The sequence below is a fragment of the Haliotis rubra genome, unplaced genomic scaffold (assembly GCF_003918875.1).
Source record: "Haliotis rubra isolate DU_JTF1 unplaced genomic scaffold, ASM391887v1 Scf835, whole genome shotgun sequence".
In the NCBI taxonomy this organism is placed as follows: Eukaryota; Metazoa; Mollusca; class Gastropoda; order Lepetellida; family Haliotidae; genus Haliotis; species Haliotis rubra.
This window is the reverse complement of record NW_025767563.1, coordinates 333660-354225: the sequence shown is the minus strand read 5'-3', so window position 1 is coordinate 354225 and position 20566 is coordinate 333660. Positions and strand designations below refer to the sequence as shown.

General features: G+C 38.0%; 2 long non-coding RNA genes across 2 annotated transcripts; one reads left to right on the top strand and one right to left on the bottom strand.

Annotated features, from left to right (window-relative positions):
* The first annotated feature begins 1355 nt into the window (after nucleotides 1-1355).
* Nucleotides 1356-17836, top strand: LOC124262392. The gene is made up of 4 exons (XR_006894574.1): nucleotides 1356-1365; nucleotides 9697-9703; nucleotides 11817-11819; nucleotides 17760-17836. It is a non-coding gene; the product is annotated as an uncharacterized LOC124262392 (long non-coding RNA).
* Nucleotides 14632-19319, bottom strand: LOC124262391. Its single transcript, XR_006894573.1, has 3 exons — nucleotides 19262-19319; nucleotides 16068-16115; nucleotides 14632-14831 (listed from the first exon to the last, which is right to left on the bottom strand). It is a non-coding gene; the product is annotated as an uncharacterized LOC124262391 (long non-coding RNA).
* Nucleotides 19320-20566: the final 1247 nt, after the last annotated feature.

Below are 20566 nucleotides of genomic sequence, written 5' to 3'. Positions count from 1 at the left end.
ATGTGGCAGTTGTTCACTTATAATAAAGTAAATGATGTGGCATTTGTTCACTTATAATAAAGTAAATGATGTGGCATTTGTTCACTTATAATAAAGTAAATGATGTGGCATTTGTTCACTTATAATAAAGTAAATGATGTGGCAGTTGTTCACTTATAATAAAGTAAATGAGTGAGTGAGTGAGTGAGTGAGTTAAGATTTAACGTCACATCGGCAATATTGCAGCCATATCGTGACGAAAACAAGCCATACAATGAAAAGTAGAAACATTTTAAAGATTAAAACCTGTCGACGATGGACAGTAAAAAGACTAGAGAATCACAGTTATAAATATAAAACTAGCGCAAAGTTAAAATATTCCAATTAAAGAAGACAATACAATACAAAATACGGGCTATAGAGCGCCAACAACTGAACGTAGATCACCATACTAACGCCCATGGGGACTTACATTACTTTTGCTACCTGCATGGACCCTAGCTGGATTTACACCATCCCTTCAGCCATTGGCGTTGATGCTGAGATTTAGCCATACATTAAAAACACAAATATACTACGATTAAAAACCTGGTACACTTAAACTGACTTGAAATGTTTGGGACTTACGTACCCTCTCAGGAGGACAATAATTTTACGCTACGTCAACCCCCTTTGAGGGCAGAGCCACTAACAATCTAAGTTAACAATCTAAACTACCAATCATTAAAATACATCTACTTACAGAGCATATTAATCAAAAATCAGTGATCAAATCAATTTCTTTTAAAAAACCGAGAATTAAATGAACATGAACAGTGTTAAAAAGATCCCAAACAGTTTTAACATTAAAATATTTATCCCTTATGATGGAGAATTCAACACAGTCAAGCAAGACATGCTTGACCGTGATTCTTTCATCGCAAAGGGATACAAAACGGAGGATCTTCGCCTTTCAGTAAATATTCATGAGTATATCTTGTGTGGCCAATGCGACATCGTCGCATATGTGACCTCTTCAAATCTGGACTGACAACCCAAGTAGGTGTAACCAATGTAGGGTTTATTGCATGTAATTTATTAATACCTACTTGGGTGTCCCACTTCTTCTGCATTAGATCGCGGATGTATGTTCTAATGCTGGCTTTATAATCAGAATATGGAATAAGAAGTGGTGTCACAGATTTGTTGAGTGCTGCCTTAGCAGCAAGATCAGCCATTAATGTTCCCAGAAATGCCAACGTGGCTGGGTAACCAACAAAAGACGATGTCGCATTGGCCAGTAGCAAGATCATTATATAATTCGATTATTTCAATTAAAAGTGGATGTTTGCAAGAGATTTTTAATCGCCTGAAGGCAAGAAAGAGAGTCAGAAAATATTATATATTGTTTATGTTTTGGGATGTCTTTGAATATATTTAAGAGCTGTTAAGATGGCGTTTGCTTCTGCTGTAAATATAGAGCTGTTATCAGGTATTCTAGAAGATATTGTTCTGGATCAATGACAGTGGCACATGCCACTACGCCACCATCCTTGGACCCATCTGTAAATAAGGATTTGTATGTATTATAGTTATTCTTTAATTGATTATATTCTTGTTTATACTGTAATTCGTTAGTTTCGGATTTTTAAACTTTGTCAGTGTTAGGTCAACTTGAGGCCTCACTAATTGCCAAGGAGGAGAAGAAAGAAGACGGGAAGGAGATATATTCTCCAACTCAATGCCAGCAGCAGAAATATATTGTTGGATTCTTATCCCAAGAGGTGGAACAAGTGAAGGTTTTTATTATACAAGTCCTCATAAAGAGGATTAAAACGCAACTGTGAGCAGGATTGGATTCATTAGAATATAACTTTTGTGTGATATATTGTAGGGACAATTTGATACGGCGAAGTTTTAAAGATGGCTCATCGGCCTCAACGTAGAGACTGTCAATGGGAGAGGTTCTGAAAGACCCAAGACAAAGTCTTAGACCCTGGTGATGGATAGAATCAAGTAGTTTGAGGTTGCTTTTACAGGCCCCACCATATACGATAGAGCCGTAATCAAGTTTCGATCGGACCAGTGATCTATACAAATGAAGGAGGGTGGTTTGGTCCCCTCCCCACTTTGAACTGGAAACGACTTTCAACAAGTCGAGTGCCTTCAGGCATTTGGTTTTGAGACAAATTTGTTGAGACAAATTTGTAATTGTCTCTCAATAGTTCGCATGTTTTTACCACGGCAAGAAATATTAAAATCATCCACAAAAAGAGATCCATCGATTGAATCACTTAAAACCTTTGACAGACTATTTATTTTAATACTAAAGAGTGTGACAGATAAAATACTGCCTTGTGGGACACCCTGATCCTGATTGTAATGATCAGACAGGGTAGAACCCACGCGAACTTGAAATTGCCTGTCCGTTAAAAACTGTGATATAAAAAGAGGCAAACGGCCTCTCAATCCAAAATCGTGTAAATCTCTTAAAAATACCATGTTTCCATGTGGTGTCATATGCTTTTCTAAATCGAAAAAAAGATCGACACTGCATGTTGTTTTTTAATAATGGCATTTTTTAATAAAGGGATTCTAAACGCACTAAATGATCGATAGTACTTCTGTTTTTACGGAAACCACATTGAATGTCTGTTAGAAGGTTATTAGTTTCCAAGTACCACACAAGTCGATTATTTATCATGCGCTCCATGGTCTTGCAAACGCAGCTAGTTAATGAGATTGGTCGATAATTCGAAGGATCAGTATGATCACGTCCAGGTTTAGGGATGGGTACAATAATAGCATCATGCCATGAAGAAGGAAATTGTCCAGAAGTCCAAATATCATCAAAAAATGTTTAAAAGGGTTTCTAAGCATGAATCCGGTAAGTGTTTCAGGAGCTGATAATGTATGTTATCAGCACCTGTAACCGTATCATGAGCTTGATCAAGAGCAGTATGAAGCTCATGAATAGAAAATAGTTCATTGTAATCTTCCCCATTATCTGAAATGAAATTAATAGTTTTCTTTTCCTGTTGTTTTATAATTTTTGGAATTGAGGTAAATAATTCGATGAGGAAGAGTGTTTGGCCAAAGTTTCTCCAAGTTTATTTGCAATATCAGATTGACTAGTTAATAATTCGTCTCCATCTTTCAGATGCTTAATGCTAGATTTAGAACCCTTACCTTTTATTTTCTGGATCATATTCCATACTTTTGATATCGGCGTTCGTGAATTTATTTTTGAGACATAAGTTCGCCAGGATTGACGTTTACTTTGCTTGAAGGTACGCCGTGCCTTAGCATTTAAAATTTTAAATTTATTCAAATTATGGACCATAGGATGGCGACGGAAATAATTCTCAGCTTTCTTCCGTGCCTTCCTAGCCTGTTTGCACTCATTGGTGAACCATGGTTTCGTATGTGTGGAATTGCAGAGGATTTGGGGATACACTCATCAGCAATATTAATTAGTTCATCAGAGAAATCTTTATAGGATCAGTACATTCTATAAAGAGTTCGGGTTTAAGTCTGCTACAACACAGAGCTTGGTACAAAGGCCAGTTAGCTTTTGAAAGTTCCATCTCGAATATGGAGTAATATCAGATGGGCTTACAGGTTTCAGTACAGTAGGAAAATGGTCACTTCCACATAGGTCATCATGGACTGACCATTCAAATTCATTTAGTAATTCTGAATTTGTGATTGATAAGTCGAGAGCAGAATAGGTTCCTGTACCAGGGTGTAGATACGTGTTGGAACCATCATTATAAATACACAAATCATTGTCTGAACAAAACTCCTCCAGTTGTTTACCTTTAGCGTTTGTAGTTATGCTACCCCAGAGTAGGTTGTGGCCATTCAAGTCCCCCATAATAATACAGGGTTTAGGGAGTTGGTCATACAGAGTTTGAAGATCAGTCTTCTGAATGACTGAAGACGGTGAGATATACAAAGAGCATAATGTAAATGCAACGTGTAAAGTGGAGTCGCACTGCTTTCTGCTTGAAGATTAGAAGTAAGCGTATTAGGGCTATGGATAACATTCTGTTTGACTAGGATTGAAGATCCTCCAGTGGCCCTGTCACCTGGAGGTGAGAAATAATGATAAGCATTGAAATGACGTAGGTCAAAAGAATCAGTCTGCTTTAAATATGTCTCTTGCAGACAAAATGCTGACGGCATACAATCCTGGACTAATAACTGTAACTCATTGTAATTATGCCGTAGTCCTCTGCAATTCCACTGTACGATGTTGTTCGAAGAAACTATCTTTTGGGGATTTATTGGGGATCTACCCGCACTGTTTTGGAGGGCGACAAGCTTTGTGCCCTAGAATGGACATTTTCGGACACGTCCATGTCCTCAAGTGATCCATATTTGTTGTAAAGGTTAATTTTATTTTCAGACCCTTTTGGGGTTCTGCCACTTTGTTTTTTCGAGTAATCAGGCTTAGGTTTATTCTTCCTTTAGTAATGTGTGATGTACATGAGCTTGCGATTGAGACCTTGTGGTAGACTGAGATGATGTACCATGATCATGATCTGGCTCTGGTTGACTGTCGGACCTGTCAGGAAGTGATTCTACTGTTTGAATTGATATTGCAGTGGAGAAAATCTGTGGAAGTGGTGTTCACCCAAGTCAAATTTGTTTTGGCAGCTTGAAGATGATGTAGTTACTTTAAGTGTTGCCTCAGATGGAGTCCTGGTTTTGGAGGCATACGTTTCTTTTAATTCAGATCTTTGGACAAGCTGTTTGGCTTCGGCAAAACTAATATTTTGAGTGAATTTGATCTTATTGATCTCCATCTGTAGCTTCCAAATTGGGCAGTCTTTAGAGAAAGAGGAATGGTCTCCAGAACAATTTGTGCATTTCTTATAATTACTTGCACAATCTTCTGTCGTGTGTGTCTTCTCACCACAGTGAGCACACACAACAGACAATGTGCAAGTATTTACACCATGGCCGTATTTCTGGCACTTGAAACATCTCAGTGGATTCGGAATGTACGTATCCACTTTGATTTGACAGTAACCAGCCTTTATGGAAGTAGGAGCAGTTGGAGTGGAGAATGAAAACAAATAGGTGTTCGTTTGTTGGATCTCATTGTTTTTTCGGACAGTGAAACGTTTCACGTAGAGCACACCTTGTTCCTTCATCTCTGATGCAATGTCAATTTCTAGGATATCAGCAAACAGTCGGTCTCGGTCTCTCACAATACCCTTGCTGGTGTGAAGCGTTCGGTGAGCCGAGACTGATACAGGAATACCGACAAAGATTTAGTTGACAGAAGGTTGTTTGCCTGATGTCTCTACTGCATTCAACAAGTAGAGAACCTGTCCGTAAACGTTTGACCTGTTTGACATCACCTGCAATGCCTTGTATGCCTTTTTGAAACAGCAAAGGGTTCAGTTTTAAAGGAGTCTTGTCAACAGTCTCAAGCACTACAAAACGTGGCCAGTATTCAATAGAAGTGGTCGGTCGTTGGTCATTAACCTCAGGATCTGTGTCAAGAGGACGTTTCTTTTTTTTTAGTAATAGGGTTTCGGTAGCCATGGTTAGTGTTTAAGGGTTCATCATCCGAGCTCCCCACCCACCATGGAGTATCATGAAGACAATGCTAAAACAAGTGGGTTTCCAACTTGCAGCACCAAGGATACTCGGATGATATACTCCAGCAGAAGAAAGTAAAAGATTTATTCTTCCACCAGATTGGCCCATGAGCCACCGCCTTCTGGGCATACGACTCTAGGCAAAAACATACATATAATAGTGTATTTGAAATTATGAGATCAAAAATTGGCCAAGACTTAAAAATATCATTACATAAATCCCAAAATTTTGTGTTACAATTCACAATTGTAGTACACACAGGGCTTGGCGTGACCAGCCGATTGGTTGAACCGGGCCAGTTCAACCACCCGTCTAGGTGAAGTAAGGGGCGAAGTGGTGTGTTGGGCAAAGGAACACTGTTCCTGGAACCAGTGCCCTCAACCACCAGCCTCCCGTCCTCCACCGACACAGGGGCGCAACCCACGGCAAACGGGTTGGTGGACCAAATATCCCCCCGGGTCCACAACGGGGGGTTGAAGGGCTCTTAGCGTTACCCAGCACCCACCACGAGGAGGTGGCCCTTCATGGGTGCCATAAAGTAAATGATGTGGCATTTGTTCACTTATAATAAGAGTAAAGGATGTGGTAGTTGTTAACTTATAATAAGAGTAAAAGATGTGGCAGTTGTTCACTTATAATAAAGTAAATGATGTGGCATTTGTTCACTTATAATAAAGTAAATGATGTGGCATTTGTTCACTTATAATAAAGTAAATGATGTGGCATTTGTTCACTTATAATAAAGTAAATGATGTGGCAGTTGTTCACTTATAATAAAGTAAATGATGTGGCAGTTGTTCACTTATAATAAAGTAAATGATGTGGCATTTGTTAACTTATAATAAGAGTAAAAGATGTGGCAGTTGTTCACTTATAATAAGAGTAAAAGATGTGGCAGTTGTTTACTTTTAACAAAAGTACATGGTGTGACAGTTGTTGACTTATAATAAATTAAAGGATGTGGTAGTTGTTGACTTATAATAAAAGTACATCATGTGGCAGTTGTTCACTTATAATAAATTAAAGGATGTGGTAGTTGTTGACTTATAATAAAAGTACATGGTGTGGCAGTTGTTGACTTATAAATTAAAGGATGTTGCAGTTGTTCACTCATAATACAGGTAATAGAATAGGCAGTTGATGTCTTATAATAACAGTTAATAGTGTGGCAGTTCTTCACGTAAAATATAAGTAAAGGATGTGGCAGTTTTTGACTTGTAATACACGTACAGGATGTGGCAGCTGTTTACTTATAATTAGAGTAAAGGACGTGGCAGTTGTTCACTTGTAATAAAAGTAAAGGATGCGGCAGTTGTTGACTTATAATACTTAAAGGATGTGGTAGTTGTTCACATATCATAAAAGTAGAGGATGTGACAGTTGTTGACTGATAATATAAGTAAAGGATGTGGCAGTTGTTGACTTGTAATAAAAATAAAGGATGTGGAAGTTGTTGACTTATAATAAAAGTACATGGTATTGCAGTTGTTCTCTTATAATAAGAGTAAAGGATGTGGTAGTTGTTCACGTATCATAAAAGTAGAGGATGTGGCAGTTGTTGACTTATAATAAATTAAAGGATGTTGCAGTTGTTCACTTGTAATAAAAGTACAAGATGTGGCAGTTTTTGACATATAAAAAAAGTAGGCATGTTGCAGTTGTTCACAATAAGAAAAGTTATGGATGAGACAGTTGTTCACTTGTAATGAAAGTATAGGATGTGACAGCTGTTAACTTATAATAAGAGTGAAGGATGAGGCAGTTGTTCACCTATAGTATAGTACATGATGTGGCAGTTGGTTACTTATAATAAATTTAGAGATTTGGTAGTTCTTCACTTGTAATAAAAGTGCAGGATATGGCAGTTGGTGACTTATAATAAAAGTAGGGATGTTGCAGTTGTTAACTATAAGAAGAGTAAAGGACGTGGCAGTTGTTCACTTGTAACAAAAGTAAAGGATGTGGCAGTTGTTCGCTTATAATACAAGTACAGGATATGGCAGTTGTTGACTTATAATAAGAGTGAAGGATGAGGCAGTTGTTCACCTATAGTATAGTACATGATGTGGCAGTTGTTCGCTTATAATAAAAGTAAAGGATGTGGCAGTTGTTCACATGTCATAAAAGTAGAAGGTGTGGCAGTTGTTGACATAAAAAACAAGTAAAGGATGTTGCAGTTGTTGACTGATAAGAAATTAAAGGATGTGGTTGTTGTTCACTTGTAATTAAATTGCAGGATGTTGCAGTTGTTGAATTATAATAAAAGTAAAGGGTGTGGCAGTTGTTGAATTATAATAAAAGTACATGGTGTTGCAGTTGTTCTCTTATAATAAGAGTAAAGGATGTTGTAATTGTTCACATATCATAAAAGTAAAGGATTTGGCAGTTGTTGACATAAACTACAAGTAACGGATGTGGCAGTTGTTGACTTATAATAAGAGCAAAGAATGTGGCAGTTGTTGACAAATATTATAATATTACGAAAACCTAATCTAGATGGTCAAATCTTTCTATTTCAATCTGAGGAGCTACGTACAGTCTCAATGGTGTAAGTGGATGAAACAACCACTTAATTTCAAGACATGGTTGGTCGACTGTTGAACGTGACTTCATGACGAAAACGAAATTACGAAAAGGATCTCCGAGGAAAGCACATGGAGATAAGGAAATCACCATGAAGCCATATTGAACGAAAGTAGCACAACATTCTCACCGTTCACCTATTTCAAGTCATAAATGATAAAGCGCACATAAGAATTAGTTCACAATTCACAACTTTTAAGATACATTCGAGCGTGTTCTTTTTATCAGGATTTCAAAGAGCGTCATATCACTCTTGCTCAAAAGTTGTTTGTTCCAGGTTACAACATTCAAGGCGTCAGTAAAGCTTCCAAGAAGTTTTATGGTAGAAATGTGGAGGAAGTTTCCAAATTTGATGCATCAATGACAAAAAATGATGTCCGATGCAATTCCCTAATTTGACTTATACTATACGTTCCCGAATTATTTCAGGTGAACAAATGACTAGACGTAGCATATGTCTATGACAGGTGCCACTGGCGGGGCAGGATGAGCCTTTTAGCGAACACCTGGCATCATCGCTACCTCAAAGTGATTCATAAACATACGATCTGTCATCGTATCGCATGATGACAATCACTGGCTTGTCTGGTTCAGATCCGATTTGTTTAGAAACAGCATCGGTAAGATTACAGAATACCGGATACCTATCCGCCTATCAGCGAACGCTGTTAAAATTCCCAGTTTAGGTTTCCTAAACCGGGGGTAAGGTGAGGAATTCGATTTTAACCTTCAATTCGTATTTTTATTGGATCGCTCGCAGGCTCGCGCTCTCTGTTTCTTCTATATATAGGAGCCTCACGCGCACAATAGAATGTATATAATTAGGTATCCGGTATCACAGCATCATACACCTGCAATACTGCTGAAACAAATATCTGCTGATGATCAGGTAACAATTGTACAATCGACTCTGCCCTTGGCAGAGATTTCTTATGTATAAATGTGGAAAGGGTTTGTCGCTTCTATTTAAAAGACGAACACGTTTTTAATTGAGGTTCGAAAAAACGAAGATAGCAAAATACTACTTCTTTTGTTAACCCAGAACAGTAATTACCTGTAATTAATTATCTTATTACGAATATCGAGGAATTTCTTTTCAGCATTATAATACGTCGTTCTGGCTTGCTAGTTCGTTCAGGTGTTTCACTGATTTTCATTTGTCCCATCACTGACGTCTCTAAGTTATCTTTGTCTAGGACTGTTCGTACCCAGAACACACATTTCCTTGTTGTGTCCTATCTGCTTGTTGTCTCCCGCGTGGTCGTATGTTGCCACTGTACAGAACTGTTAAAAAACACCTCGATAGATGTGAACATGAGTTGTACCATTAACACCGTCTTTGTCAAGCCTGCCCTTATCTCCCTACCAAGGCAAACGCCGAGATAAATGTGTGACTGAACAGTTTGTGGAAGGAGTAGGTTAGGGAATTTCGCTCCAGCTTTCAGATCACGCATGTGACAGTTCGAACAACAGAGGCAATGGAGGAGCACGAGGAGGGTAGTTATTGAGTATCTCATTAACAAGATAATCTGCAAAGAGTGAGCATGTGCGGACGATGTGGACGATAGGTGCTACACCGTATATATTGACACTATGTGTCAAAGATAGGTGTATGTGGAAGATGAGTGGTACATCGTATGTATTCACGGTATACTTGGCAGATGAGTAGGACATCGCATGTATTCACGGTATATGTGGCAGATGGGTAGGACATCGTATGTATTGACAATATATGTGCAAGATGGGTGGTACATCATATATATTGACGGTTTATGTAGAAGATGGGTAGGACATCGTACGTATTCACGGTATAAGTGGAAGACGGGTGGTGCATCATATCTATTGACGGTGTATGTGGCAGATTGGTGTTACATCATATATATTGACTCTATATGTGGAGGATGGGTTGAACAACATATATATATATATATATATATATATATATATAATATATATAAATGTATATATATATATATATATATATACGCACAAAATGTCCAAAGTAGTACAGGTGTTCAGTCATAAATATTGCATAGATAAATAAAAACAGAATGCCTTTTTTTTTCTCCAACATGTTTCGTTCTTTGCTCTTCAGGAGATTGTAGCGGTTTACAGTATGACGTCATTACATATATATTGTGACGTCATAATAGGAGGACAACATTCTAGAGCGACAAGGTCACAGCTTGCAATGGTTTAACATTGGTTTGTACTTGTCTATGAAGTAGTGTTCTTTTAAAATTCGTTTTACTTTGTCCAACTCTAGAATGTTGTCCCTATTATGACGTCACAATATATATGTAATGACGTCATACTGTAACCACTACAATCTCCCTGAAGAGTAAAGAACGAAACATGTTGGAGAAAAAGGCATTCTGTTTTTATTTATGTATGCAATATATATATATATATATATATATATATATATATATATATATGACGGTATATGTGGAAGATGGGTGGTACATCATATATATTGACAGTTTATACGGAAGATCGGTAGGACATCGTATGTATTCACGGTATAAGTGCAAGATGGGTGGTGCATCATATATATTGGTGGTTTATGTGGAAGATGGGTAGGACATCGTATGTATTCACGGTATAAGTGGAAGATGGGTGGTGCATCATATATGTTGATGGTATATGTGGAAGATGGGTGGTACATCATATATATTGACAGTTTATATGGAAGATGGGTAGGACATCGTATGTATTCACGGTATAAGTGGAAGATGGGTGGTGCATCATATATGTTGATGGTATATGTGGAAGATGGGTGGTACATCATATATATTGACAGTTTATATGGAAGATGGGTAGGACATCGTATGCATTCACGGTATATATGGAAGATGGGCGGTACATCGTACATATTGACGGTATATGTTGAAGATGGGTGGTACATCTTAAAATTGATGGTATATGTGGAGGATGGTTTGAACATCATATATATTGACGGTATATCCCTAGTATAGTCTTTGTAAATGTAGGCCATCGGCCCATGGTACAACGTTATACATTGGCAGCCTTCAAGCTGTAGCGACGATGATTTATAGCATAGAAGATAAACACGGCAAGATTTCCTATAACAAGAGGAGTAGCATTACTCATCAGTCGATTAAATTTACACAAGGTTGCATGGGTGAAAACATCGACAGGGATAAAACGTTTACGTAGATCATCATAGACAGTAAAATTCAGTAAAAGTGGTACTCATTTTCTGCATAATTAGAGGAACACATTTCACACAATCTTGAGTTTTTTGGTTTCTTTATATATCTACCAGTTTCTTTATTCAGTTGGTGTGAACTACACCTGCATCTCGCTAAGGCAATACGAAATTTCTTGATAGTTATGCAATGGAGATATGGCTCAACACCAAATATAAATTAAAATTGAGAATATAGGTCAGTTTTTGAGCCACTAGACAACGAGTAATGTCATTCCTGTAAATATGTGTTTTGGGCTCTGGATATGAATTCAGAAATAAAAATATTTATATTAGGAATAAATTGATTTTCCCATAGAATCCAAAACCCATTGTATACAATAGATTTTTTTACTTTCGATGTCCAGTTAATTTTACCATTTGAAGCATCTAACAGTAATAAATTGTAACATGTCTTAGGGAAACGTATAGAAGGCATATTTAACAGTTTGTACCAATACATAATACAGCGTTTGTACGTAAAAATATACATAGGGTATCTCGCGACTTCGCCACGTACAACGTGGCTAGGGGTACATAGTTTAACGCATTGTAAGTATATACAAGCTAGGGTATGCACTGTTCCAATGGATGAAATACGATCACAGTCTAGACAACATACTTCGCTACCATAAAGCAAAATAGCCATTACTTTAGTGTCAAACATTCTGAAGAAGACATCACATTTCATGAGCTCGAATTTTGATAAACTTTTCAAAATACCGAACAAAGCCTTTTTAGATTGCAAAATAGAGCTCTCAAAATGTTTATGCCATGACAATGTTTGTGAAAATACTATTCCCAAATATCTATATGAAGAAACGAACTCAATTAATTGACCTCCTAGATACCATCTTTCGAGCTTAGTAAGGATGCTACCATTTCTAAAAACAAAAATTTTAGATTTATCTAAGTTGACATATAGCTTGTATTCCTTGCAATGCTGTTCAAGGACATTAATACGTTTTTGTACCCCATGGATGGTGTCAGAGAATAGAGTGATATCATCAGCTAATAGAAGGAGAAACAACTGAGTTAATTCCGGATGTAACTGTATGCCCGGATAACACAACGATTCAATACTATCAGCTAAGTCGTTTATAAAAATGGAGAACAAGAAGGGACTCAAGACACATTCTTGACGAACTCCAATATTACAGTAACTCCAATATTACAGTAAATGTGGAAGATGGTGGTACATCGTACATATTGACGGTATATGTGGGAGACGGGTGGTACATCGTACATATTGACAGCGTGTGTGGAAAAGGAATGGGACATCCTATATATTGATAGTATGTGCAAAGGATGGGTTGGACAACGTATATATTGACAGCATGTGTGGTAAACGAATGGGACATCCTATATATTACTGGTATGTGTCAAAGATGGGTGTGACATATATTGACAGATGCGGGTTGGTGGTGGTCTTCAGCAACCCATCTTCTACTGATGGGATAGGGTAGGTCCGACTTGCTGACCTCACTGATACAGGACATCGTATATATTGACAGATGTGGGTTAGAGGTGGTCTTCAGCAACCCATGCTGTACTGACGGGATTGGGTAGGTCCAGCTCGCTGACTTGACTGATACAGGTCATCGTATTCCAATTATTTATAATCGATGCTCAGGATTTATATCTCTGGACGGTCTGGTACAGACTCGGTTATTTACTGACCGCCTCCATGTAGCTGAAATATTGTAACGTTGACAAACAAACAAACGTTATAAGGAATGATATTTTTTTAATCCAATAATAATGTTTGAGAAATGAAATATAAGTATATTGGATAAATAATGTCTGTTAGAATGGTGAATGGTTTAACATCCATTCAACCTGTATGAGACCTCGTGTTCATATATTTTTTTATATATTATTTCTTTCTTTCTTTCTTTCTTTCTTTCTTTCTTTCTTTCTTTCTTTCTTTCTTTCTTTCTTTCTTTCTTTCTTTCTTTATTATTTTTTTGGGGGGGGGGGGCGCATGTCAATAGAGAGATCAGTTACATCACATTTCAGAGCGATGCAATCTAACTCAACAGTCGGATCACTAAAGAGGTTTCACCTCTTCATAATGACAGCATGTGGTACAAGTCATACACGTATATCATGGAGAAGGAAAGCAGGACCGAGGGTACTGAGTGACATTTAAGTGGAAGAATATGAGTATATGAAATGAAGGAGAGGTTGCCAGGTGTACCAACATCCTGACAAACCATTATGGAAAATCGAACATGGCTTCTTGTGTTGAACGTTTGCTTTACCAACCAACCTGTGTTGGACATATGTTAAGTCCATGTTTTTTTGTCAGTGAGACATCAAATGATATCATGTTTCAGAGCGATACACTTTCACAAAATACTGCGGACAACTAAACGAAAGAGTTCTTGTCTTTCAGGAGACAAGTATGCTTTTTAGAAGGTTTCGAAATGCTACATTGGTTATATTTAAGATTACACTTTCTCAGTTAAGTACATAGAAATCTGGATGGAAATGTGACAACTGAGCCAATTGTCGCTGTGGTACAGAAAAAAGGTGATCTAGACTACCACTTGCGTTGCCTAGGAAACGGTACATATCCTACATTCAAAGCATACTACAAATGATAAAAGGTTTGCCCTCTAAGGATAAAAAGCGAAGTCTAGTGATTTCTAAGTAAAAATTTAACAACTGTCGTCACCGTTGTGTGTTTTTGAAAATGATAAAAACAAAGAAGAATTGCTACGTATAAGGTCATTGTTGTACATTTACATGGGATATGAGCTTGTTAAATTGTCTTTAACTACTTCTTGGCGATCGTCAGGTGAGTGATGAGTCATCATATAGAGTAATGAGTCATCATATAGAGTAATGAGTCATCATATAGAGTAATGAGTCATCATATAGAGTAATGAGTCATCATATAGAGTAATGTGTCATCATATAGAGTAATGAGTCATCATATAGAGTAATGTGTCATCATATATAGTAATGTGTCATCATATAGAGTAATGAGTCATCATATAGAGTTATGAGTCACCATATAGAGTAATGAGTCATCATATAGAGTAATGAGTCATCATATAGAGTAATGAGTCATCATATAGAGTAATGAGTCATCATATAGAGTAATCAGTCATCATATAGAGTACATACAAGAAATCAATATGTCAGATTTCATGATCAATGAAAACAATAAGATAACGGGAGAGAAGCCAATTAGGTACAGCCAAACTGCACCGACGGGGCTAGTTTAATAGGCATTGGGCCAACTATGGTAAACAACAGATAGGCATGCACATGCTAACATACATTATGGTAAATACTAATCGCTGATGCAGATATGTGGCCAGGTCATGTGATGATGTCACTATCCTAGTTCCTGACGATTGATGCAGATATGTGCCCAGGTCACGTGATGAAATCAGTAGCTATAGTTATGAAAACGACTAGTTCCTGACGACGGTGTTTTCATAGGTTGGCTCTGCGAAGGAAAAAAGATGTAAGTCAGTGATAATGGTGATACAGAATCCGCCATTGTGTGTACAACTTAACTCCCTGCCGACTTCCATGGATGTCACATACATTTCATTAAATTGTAAAGTAAATAATTTTAAGTAATGTTTTGAAGACAATATATTGACAGGGCATTGAACAAAGATATCCTTTACTCTACGATGACTACGTCAAACACCGGAATCAATACATAAATAAATGAATGAACTATCACATTGGATTGAAAAATTCGTCTGATTTTATGACTGCTTCACAGCGCACGCATACAACACTGTCGTACTACTTCAGCTTGGCCACCAATATGACTGATGGAAATGTTATTAATAATAAAATTATTAAAACTCGAAAAATACAATTATATACAATTTTCCTTAACAAGCAACTTTTAAAAAAACACAATAAATATCCTTTATATCCGAAATATCCTACCACCATCCAGGCGTGTTAAGCATGCATATGCTTGCTTCCGTTTAGAGAGTATCAATTCGGTTTTACATTTATGTAATTTTCAAATATATTAAGTTTTTAACTCCTAAATGATTAGGTAGTCATAACAATTTGACCATACGGTTTCTAACTCAGTTATTAAATATGGGCTATCAACTCGGTTGCAGTGAAACATATAGGTAACATACATATGGGTAACCATCGGTGTTTCAACATGTGACAAACAACTATTATTTATGTTAAAAACCCATTTATTAATCATATTAACATCCTTTATGATTGTATGATTAATATATCATTTGTAGTATCGTGAAGACTCACAGTAGCTTTGTGAAAGTTAAAGCATTTTATCTCAAACCACAATATGTGATTCCGGATTACAAAGATGCCGAACAATTCATGCGAATCCCTAAACTAACGCTAAAATGTATGCGAATCCCTAAACTAACCCATTTCAATTCAAAAAGAGCCCAAGTGAGATGGGAAATTCATAATCAAAGGAAATCTAGACTTGCTCCATATAGGGCTCTATGGAGGGCTAGGTAGTAAAGAAACTAATGTGGTTCAGGGAACTGCGAGACAGGGGCTTGCGGATCCCAAATGGATCTGGTGGTCAGGCTCGGTGATGTAATTTATCTGACCGCCGTCATCTCATTCGAATACTTTAGTGTGCAGCTGAAACAACGAATTTTATAACTGGCTTGTTCTCAGTTCTGATGCTATTAAAGTAATAGCTACAAGTCAGAGGCCAACTTACCGTCGTCGTCTTTCTGTGCTTTGGTTGGTTTTACTTTCTTGTCTTTTGCTGCGGTAAAAAAAGGATAAATACAGATAAGGACAACATGTTGTTTTACAGCACGGATATACATGTATATAGAACTGTTAAACAGGACCATGTACCGCCGATACACAGGACGTATATAGAACTGTTAAACAGGACCATGTACCGCTGAAAAACAGGACGTATATAGAAATGTTAAACAGGTCCATGTACCGCTGATAAACAGGACTTATATAGAACTGTTAAACAGGTCCATGTACCGCTGATAAACAGGACATTTATAGAACTGTTAAACAGGTCCATGTACTGCTGATAAACAGGACTTATATAGAACTGTTAAACAGGTCCATGTACCGCTGATAAACAGGACTTATATAGAACTGTTAAACAGGTCCATGTACCGCTGATAAACATGACATTTATAGAACTGTTAAACAGGTCCATGTACCGCTGATAAACAGGACATTTATAGAACTGTTAAACAGGTCCATGTACTGCTGATAAACAGGACATTTATAGAACTGTTAAACAGGTCCATGTACCGCTGATAAACAGGACTTATATAGAACTGTTAAACAGGACCATGTACCGCTGATAAACAGGACTTATATAGAACTGTTAAACAGGACCATGTACTGCTGATAAACAGGACTTATATAGAACTGTTAAACAGGACCATGTACCGCTGATAAACAGGACATTTATAGAACTGTTAAACAGGTCCATGTACCGCTGATAAACAGGACATTTATAGAACTGTTAAACAGGTCCATGTACCGCTGATAAACAGGACGTATATAGAACTGTTAAACAGGACCATGTACCGCTGATAAACAGGTCCATGTACCGTTGATAAACAGGACGTATATATAACTGTTAAACAGGACCATGTACCGCCGATAAACAGGACGTATATAGAACTGTTAAACAGGACCATGTACCGCCGATAAACAGGACGTATTTAGAACTGTTAAACAGGACCATGTACCGCTGATAAACAGGACATTTATAGAACTGTTAAACAAGTCCATGTACCGCTGATAAACAGGACATTTATAGAACTGTTAAACAGGTCCATGTACTGCTGATAAACAGGACATTTATAGAACTGTTAAACAGGTCCATGTACCGCTGATAAACAGGACATTTATAGAACTGTTAAACAGGTCCATGTACCGCTGATAAACAGGACATTTATAGAACTGTTAAACAGGTCCATGTACCGCTGATAAACAGGACTTATATAGAACTGTTAAACAGGTCCATTTACCGCTGATAAACAGGACGTATATAGAACTGTTAAACAGGACCATGTACCGCTGATAAACAGGTCCATGTACCGTTGATAAACAGGACGTATATAGAACTGTTAAACAGGACCATGTACCGCCGATAAACAGGACGTATATAGAACTGTTAAACAGGACCATGTACCGCCGATAAACAGGACGTATATAGAACTGTTAAACAGGACCATGTACCGCTGATAAACAGGATCTATATAGAACTGTTAAACAGGACCATGTACCACTGATAAACAGGACTTATATAGAACTGTTAAACAGGACCATGTACCGCTGATAAACAGGACGTGTATAGAATTGTTAAACAGGTCCATGTACCGCTGATGCACAGGACACTATGTAACATTAACTTACAAAACGAGAGTTGTTGATATATGATTTTCCAAAAAGAATATTTATTTTACAGTTTAATATATAAAGGTAAATTTGGAAGCATATTTTACTGCATATGTGAATATGTCACTGCGCAATGATGATGTGATTTAGTGTTCCATTTTCATGTGGAGTACCAAACCAAATCATGTTTTTAGATAATATCAATGGATGAGGATAAACAGTGTTGAGCCAAATTTGTTTATCCAAACGGTTTGAGTTTCCTGACCTTCCCAGTACACATGATACACACTCTCATTTACATCATTGCAAAAACAACACAAACTGTTATCAACTATTTTTCATTTTGACCAATTCCTTTTTTGTCTTAATAATACCTTGTAGCTAGAAATCTATATTGAAAGTCAATAAGCTTTGTATCTTGTAATGCCTTTCTATACACTGTAAATACATTTTTCCAATAAAAGTCGATTGCAGGAAATAAAAGCTGCCATTAATTACAAATGTTTGGATGTTTATCTGGGCATAATAATAATAAAAATCAGGAATTGGTACCCCTTGTATAAGGCATGTAACCACTGATTACCAGGGATACGTATCACTCACTCACATAGCTATGTGCCACTGATAGAATAGACTATGTACCGCCGATAATCATGATCCCGAACCACCGACAAATAGGACCATGTACCACTAATAAAAAGGACTATGTACCATCGATACAAAGACTATGTACCACTTACAAACAGGTATACGAACCACTGATAAACATGGCTATGTATCACTCATAACAGCATCATGTACCAATGATAGGGCAGGACCATGTGCTACAGAAGATAAGGCACCACTAACAAACAGGACATTAAACCACATGAAGAGTATAGAACAGCTTCTACTGAGAAGGTTATTGACAAAGAGTCTGCGCACATAAACAGTGATTCAAGTCAGTTCAACAACAGCTGAGTGTGAGAAGTGAATTCCAAACCATCGTGTATTGCTACATCTGTGAACATCATTTGTGAAACACACATTCCCTTACAGGGTGTCGAGATGCAGAGGATGTCGAGATGCGGAGGGTGACATCTTGGACATATCTAACCTGCCGGTCCAAAGCCTTGTTGCACAGGCGGTTTCTGTGTTGTGCATTATTGAACTCTACATTACAATGAACCAGGAACCATAATTATAGTAAATTAGGACTCATCTTTAGACCTCTGGGCCACCGGTTCTATTCACTGATATCATGAAAACCGGGGTGAGTGAGGATGTAAGTTTCGTTTTGTGTCGCTTCTAGCAATATTCCAACAATATCATATTGGGGGATACCAAAAATAGACTCCACACATTGTAACCCATGTGGAAATCGAATCCAGGCCTATGCGAATGCTTTAATCACGAGGCTACCCCGCCGCCTCCGACCAAACCAGATGGTAAAGCATAGCTGTGTTGAGTAAATATGCACCCCTACAAAGTCAATGTGCATTTTGTACGACTCCGCACAGCTATATGGTGTCTTTATCAACGTCTTAGTACCTCTTTCTTTTCGTATGTTCTCGCTCATTTCAAGCTGGATGTCACCGTAGGCTTGACCCGAAGCAGTTCCTGTGAACATACAAAATTTCAGCATACACTGTGAATCAAATTCAAATGCTTGCCCACTAGATGAGGTTTATTTGTGTATCATCTTCTAGACACCAGGTTGGCTGACACTGCCGGCGTCTCCAATTTCAGGCAAAACCAGTTTTAGCCTATATCAAAGTGTGATTGAGCACTCCGGGTGATAGAGGCAAAGACGGTCATTCGAGGTATGACCCAACAGTCTCTTGTTGGTTTTGTTTTGTTTGTTGTTGCTGCTGCTGTTGTTTAACGTACTCATCAATATTCCAGCTAAATGGTTGTAATCAGGTCCTGGCCAGATAAGCCGTGGATCAAAGGCACCAGCGTCGATCTAAGCAATTGGGATGCGATGAGATGTGTCAATCAAGAAAGACAGCACGACCACCTGACCCCGTTAGTCGCCTCTATCGACAAGCATGGATCTTTACAGATTTACCCCACAGTGTAGATGAACTCTGTCAAAAAAGTAATCCAACTCCTGTATTTTAGAGATTTTTATCTTAAGTTTTAGGAAGACACAGCATGTGTATTATTTAAGAAAGAAGTCTGAAATTTGGCAGAATAATAACCAAGATGGTCATGTGTAAAACTGTCATTTCAAAAGCCATCTCACAGACACCAGTGTGTCACCAGGGGGCGTCTTTCCAAGTATCTTGTTTGAGCACCAAGAGCTGCAATCACTGCACGGCATCTCCTTGGACAAGAACGGATAAGACGCCGGATTCTCTCCTGGGGAATGGCTCTCCACTCCTCCTGCAGTGCAACGGCGAGCTGTTGCAGGGTCTGTGGCGGCGGCTGACGTTGACGTACGCGTCGATCCAGAGTATCCCACAGGTGTTCAATAGGGTTGAGGTCTGGTGAATGACAGGGCCATGGCAAGACATTGACGTTGGAATTCTGCAGAAATTTCATTGTTGTACGTGCAGTATAAGGGCGGGCGTTGTCCTGTTGAAAAAGCTGTGTCTGTTGGTCAAATATCGGAAGGTGAGGCTGTAACAAGTTGTTGATGTAACGTTGGGCTTTCAGGTTCCCTTGGACGATCACCAAGTCTGATTTCTGGTTGTATGAGATGGCTCCCAGAGCCATAACGTCCACCTGTCGGTCGAAGATGGGCGCAAAATGTTCATGACGTCTCCTATACACACGCTGTCTTCCGTCGTGACATTGCAAAGGAAAACGTGATTCATCAGAAAACCAGATGCGCCTCCAGTTTTGTAAAAT